The 6000-nt window shown below is 36.9% G+C and overlaps 1 protein-coding gene across 1 annotated transcript in view; it reads left to right on the top strand.

Annotated features, from left to right (window-relative positions):
• The first annotated feature begins 3241 nt into the window (after positions 1–3241).
• CLVS1 (clavesin 1) overlaps positions 3242–6000 on the top strand; it is a 169315-nt gene continuing 166556 nt past the window's right edge. The window contains exon 1 of the mRNA XM_037507691.1: positions 3242–3406. The gene's annotated coding sequence lies outside the window, so the exon portion shown is untranslated. The remainder of the gene's footprint in view (positions 3407–6000) is intronic.

Raw genomic sequence — 6000 nt, 5'->3', positions numbered from 1 at the left:
GCCTACACCCCATTTCTTTTATGCAAAAATAAATTTAAAAAAAAAGTGAAAAGAAAAGAAACCATCAGAGATGCCTTGGTTTATTTATCAGGCCAAAACTTTGAGCATAAATATCCGAGTCCAGGAAACAAAATGAGAAATTCAACCCAATGAAGACTTAGGTACTCAGAAAAGGCAGTTGCTGTTATGTAAGCATTTTAAACAATATAGAAAAGTAGGTGTTACCATAGACAGTACAAGGAGAATACCCATGAATGGAAAGGGAAATAGCATACTTCCACTGGCACTTTGGGAAGAAGTAATCTTTCAATATATCAAGCACATCTGTTTTAAAAGAGATTTATTTTTAAATAAAATTAATCATTTTACTATGATATTTGCAAGGAAATTTTAAAACTATTTTTTCAAATGTGCAGAATATAAGACTATATTCTGGCACTCAATAACTTTTGCTGTTACACTGCCAGTTTCAGAGAGCCTTATCACATGATCACTCAGGAGTATGATCTTGGATATCTTTCAGTCTTATATAAAGTGGGGATAAAGAGAGCTAGAGCACATAGCATTGAGTGAGTGAGAGTGAGACAGACAGAGAAAGTGAGAGAGAGAGAGAGAGAGAGAGAGAGAGAGAGAGAGAGAGAGAGAGAGAGAGATTTTCCTATCTCACAAGTTAAAAAATACAGACAAAACCTGGTTAGGTTATCATTGATGTCATTCAAAATTATCATTGATAGTGACGAAAAACTGAGGCGGAACATCAACTGAGCAAAGGTATCTGAATTTGTTTTAGATTCAGAAAAAATATTTATTTACTTTTGCATGGAAAAACTGGGGTGTAGGGCAGAGGTACAGAGGGTGAGATGACTCACCAGAGACAGAGTAGGGAGCAGAATAGGTGGAATTTTCTTTTTTTTTTTTGAAAGACTGACTTCTTTTTTTTTAAATTATTTTTAAAATTTTTTTTTTATCATTGTTCATTTTTAAACAATATTTGCTTCCACCCCCCACCCGCACAGGTGTAGTCCCCATAGAGTTTCCTTCACCAATGAATAGGTGGATTTACTGAAATACACTGCTAAGGGGAGCAGTGCGTGAGACGAGAGGTGTGCTGGGCCATATATGGGTCAGCTTCCTTGTTGGGGATTAAACTTAAGTGGTAGCAGTGATAGTGCTGAAACTTAACCCCTAGGCCACCAGGGAAGATCAGAAAAAATAATTTTTAATCACAGGCTTCTTAATGAAACACTTAGATACTGGTCTTGGTTTATATTTCTGTTGGTGGTTAAGGAAAAAGAAAGGAGGAAAAGAAATAAAATAATTAATAAAAGCTTCCTACCAAAAGAATAAAAACCTACCCTTCTTTTCTTTTTCTTTTTTACATTTTTACATCATTTTTCATTTTTGCACAATGTATACATTTTCATCTTGGTGATAGTCCCCATATAATTCCTACCCCCCCTGGTTTTGATCCTACTCCCTCCTTCCCCGCCTGTAGTTCTTTCAAAGGAATCAAGATCAAGAAGAAATGCAGAGTATTAGAGTGGAGATTAATTGTAAATTATTTTTCCTTAAAAAAATCACATTTGGTGCCTTTTTGCAAATTATGTTCATGAGTAACTCTATCTTTGAAGATGCGACTTTCAGTCAGTTTATATGTGATCAAAACTCATCAGCAAATTTATATAATTTTGGTGTGCTATGGTTTTTTGATAACTTTGTTTATAAAATTTACAACTTTAAAATATATTTAATTACATCTACATGTATGAAGGTACCTCATTCATTCATTTAATAAATATGTATTGAATTCCTGTGATATTCCAGGCACACTTCTCTGTGCTTGGGAAACAGAAGTAAACTAAACAGACAAGTTCTTAACCACATGAGGCTTACATTCGATTGGAGAGAGAGAGAATAAAAAGGTAAATAAATAGATGTGTAATACTACATCATTGAAGAATTCTAACCTTAATCTTCTGTGGAATATATGATAAAAAGATTGCTGTAAAATATTTCATATTTTCTAATTTTTTATTAAGTATGCAAACTCTAAATAAATGCAAGCAATAAAATCAAGTTTTCCGATTTCCTTTATTTTATTAGCCTCTCTCTTCACTTAGCATTTTGTGAGCATTGTTGTTTGTCTTTAGTAGTCTTCAAAAATATGCAGTTACTGAGATGGAAGTATTAGACTATATAAAATTGACTATATAAATTGTAATGTTTTCATTATTTTTGACAATTTTATTTTTCATAAATTAAATTTAAATGAATAAATCTTCATCTGCTTATCTAATTATATCCCAGCATTAGTACATAAAGTGAAGTTATTGGGTCTAAATGCATAAATATTTCATATTTGGTGAATGCTATAATATATATTTATAGAAAAGTTGCACTTTTCAAACTATATAGCAAGTAGATTTAGAGCCTTGGCTGTAACGGCAACTAGGAGATTTTTCAAATTACATATCTGTGTTTACTAGTGAGATCGATTTTTAAAAATATGTTGATTATGCATTCAACTCTCCTTCGTGGGTTCTTTGTCCTGTGATATTCCTCCGTTTTTACTTTGAGATGTTAGCGATTTTCTTTTTATATATGAAATATTTCATGTATGAAACATATCTACTGTATTTTTGTAAGTGATCATTTATATTTACATATTTATGACATTTTTACATTCAAAAATATTTTTGTGCACTGAAAATTTTGGTCTTTCCTTCTTGTAATTCCTTCTATTCCTCTTGTGGGTCGCCTATCCTGAAATCAGTAAAATATTTCCCAAGTTTCTCCTACTTCAAAAATAATACTTTTTATTCGGTTCCTTAACCTATGTGGAGTTAATTTTGTTTTAATTTGAGACTTTCCAAATTTTTCATTTTTCTTTCCATCATTTGTTAATAAAACAATCCATCCTTTCCTCTATATGTTTGTAATACTTTTTTTATCTGCTATATTCTTTCTCTCTCTGTCTTTCTCTCTCACACACACACTCACACACACACACACACACGTGTCTGTTTCAGAGCTAGCGTTAATCGGTTTGAAAGAACATGTTTTTAAGTTTGTGCGTGGTTGGGCGGGTGGTGGATCAGGTGCTTTTGGTCCTAGATGTTACAAAATTGTAATTCTTGGTATTGTCTTGATGGCAAGCGGAGAGCGACAACGGAGAGGAGGTATTTAGGACCCAGGGGAAAGCCAAGCTCGGTATGAAGAACTGAGTCTCAAGCGCACACGCCTCCTACCAAAATCGCAGCCCTGTGAAGCCGGGGCTCTCATTCAGAGCTTTCTAGAGAAATCTGATCCCGAGCCTGGCAGAATAGGGGATTTCACCCACTCAGCTCAGCAGCGAGGACACCTGCAGAAACACATTCCCAAAGCAAGGCTGAGCGGCCGTGTGAAGGTATTTATTGCCTTTTTTCACCCTTCTGTATTTGCTGCGCCTCCCCACCTTTCCCCCTCTCTCGCAATGCCATGGCTGCGGCGTTTCAGCACTTCGGTGCGTGGATAGCTCCCATCTGCAATCCCTGCGCACTCCATTCCTCCCGCACCCCACTTTCCACCGCCTCTGTGGTCCATCCTCCTCCTCCCCGCGCTCGCTCAGCCTGCGCCTCCTTACACCATCGACACCCCCATCTCCACCATCGCCGTCATGATCTCCACCATCACCGGCGTCGCAACTACAGTCAACACAACTGTCTTGTCACTTAGACAAAGCCCGAGGTTTGCAGGGTAGAGGAAATGAGCCCAAGTTTTCAAGCATAGGGAGGAAAGTTCAGGTGGACGACACCCCTGAAAACAAAGAGAGACGCCTGCTTGAGAGAAAGGAAAGTGAAGACAGGAGAGAGACTCCGGGTCTGGGGACAGATGGGGCACTTGCCAGACACCAGCAGTTAGCCAGCTGCCTTTGAGCAGATCAGGGACTGTTTAGTTCAGGAAATTAACATGGCCCGGGGTATAGTGTTATTCGGGTAAAATAGATACACAAGCTCAATCCTTGGTTTTCCAATGGAGAATCACCAGGAAGCAGGGTGGGGGTGACTGATGACTCATATTCACCCACACGCCCGTTTTCTTTCCTAAGCGTTTATTGCAGAAAACTCTGGGATTAAGTTTTTTTTACTAATTTTTGTTTTGTAAAATGGAAACTCCAAAGGTTAACTCTGAGGTGAGAGTGAGCATTTAGATGATGGTGATGATGATAAGCAAACGAATGTGGTTTTCATCGGAAAATACTATTTGTTCAAATGTCTCTTGTCTACTAATTTGATTTCAATTTTCATTTCAATCTTAAACCTCTGAAGGAAGCAGAGAAGATAAACGCCTTGCCCAATGACCAAAGTAGTAATGATATTCAGAGCAGATGGTCTGGCTTTGTTCAACACTAGTCAAGGACTGACTCGCGTTTGGAAGGCAAGATTTTTGTGTGCTTTCCCAGTAATCAGGCGATAACACCATTTTCCAATAATAGTAAAGGGTAATAGAGTGCAAAAATTGAAAAGGCATTTTATATAACTGTTTTCTGCCAGGCACTGCTTTTAGAGCGCTAACGTTTTTCTATTTCAGCTGAGGGGAAGTTAGACTATCTTTCAAATATCTTGAAGGTCCAAACGCAAGTCATGCCACCTCTTTGCTGCTATAGCCAGGATCATCTTTTAAAAAGAACAAAATTTTTTAAAAAACTGAATGCCTCTTTAAATAAAATTTTTGATGGGCACCCATTTAATCGATCATTATACAGCATAGTTTTGGGTATTTGTCAAATTATTTTTCATAAAATCAACATCTTAATTAGAAATATACGGACCATATTTTCATACGAGAATAATGTCGGGTCACATGTAATAGCCAAGTTTAAATCAGAGCACAAAAAGGTTCATTTAAAAACCTTTGTACATTTATTCTACCTCTTTATAAAGAAAAAGTCAGTGAAGCAAGTTTCATCTAAACCAGCTTGCTCATAATTAGAGGCATTTTCAAAATGAATAGTAACAACTATCTTCTGGGAGAAGCTTTGAGGAAAAATTCTCATCTTGAATGAGTAATAGCAGTACTGTGTCAAAAGTTACCTGTGAATGACAAACATTGGCAGAATTCTGTCTGCCATTAAAATGCACTTCTTTTGAACTCAAACCAACAAAACTGTGAAAATTCTTGAATTTTAGAGAAGAAAATTTGATCATCTATATATTGTCCTTAGCTTATTAATGTCCATAGTAAGCAAGACCTCTCAAACAACAAGATTCTTAAAACTCTCTTATCTGTCTGTAAGGAATGGTTCAGCCCAGATAATTTTTAAAAGTGTACATGTTGCCATTGCTGACTGCTTTGAACCAGAAACTCAGGCCTGGAATCCAGTGCCTGCGATACTTCTGTCTTCCTGTGCTTAATGTAATTTCCTGACACTGGGGAAATTTCAAAACAATGCTGCTTCAGTGAGATTTACAGGCATCTGTCTCAGAAGCAGTGCCTGTCTCTGACTGAAATAATATGCTGAGCTTATTAATTTTTATAGAGTACCACTTTCCTGGTTTCCTTTTCTCTATTAAGTGCTGTTTCACTTTTTTCATATTTTCAATAACAGAACTTTCCCATTTTTATAGTGGTTTTAGCAGAAAACAGAGACTATATATTTTAGCAGAGTGGCATCACATACTTTTGTAAACATGCTCTAGAGTGATGTATTCTCCCAGAAACATGAAGTATAAACCTGGAAGGTCACTCATTTCCCAAAAGAGGGACCCTGGACCTCCTCAGAACTGGTGGTGTGTGCTCACTTAGGCAGCTTTATAAAGGTACAACTTATCAGACCTGAGATGTCTGTGACTTTGCTTATTCCTCAGAGCAGAGCCATCCTTAGCCAATGGATTCAGTCTTACTTGCATCATCTCTGCTTCCTTGTTACATAGTGACTCAGAGAGAAATCACAGCAGAATGTGTTTACAAAATACGAAGTTTGACCACATGCAATTAACCCAGAAGTATCCCTCAATATTG

The sequence above is a fragment of the Talpa occidentalis genome, unplaced genomic scaffold (genome assembly GCF_014898055.3).
Source record: "Talpa occidentalis isolate TD23 unplaced genomic scaffold, MPIMG_talOcc4v2.1, whole genome shotgun sequence".
Taxonomy (NCBI): Eukaryota; Metazoa; Chordata; class Mammalia; order Eulipotyphla; family Talpidae; genus Talpa; species Talpa occidentalis.
The sequence above is the reverse complement of the archived record's forward strand: the minus strand, read 5'-3'. Positions and strand labels throughout refer to the sequence as shown.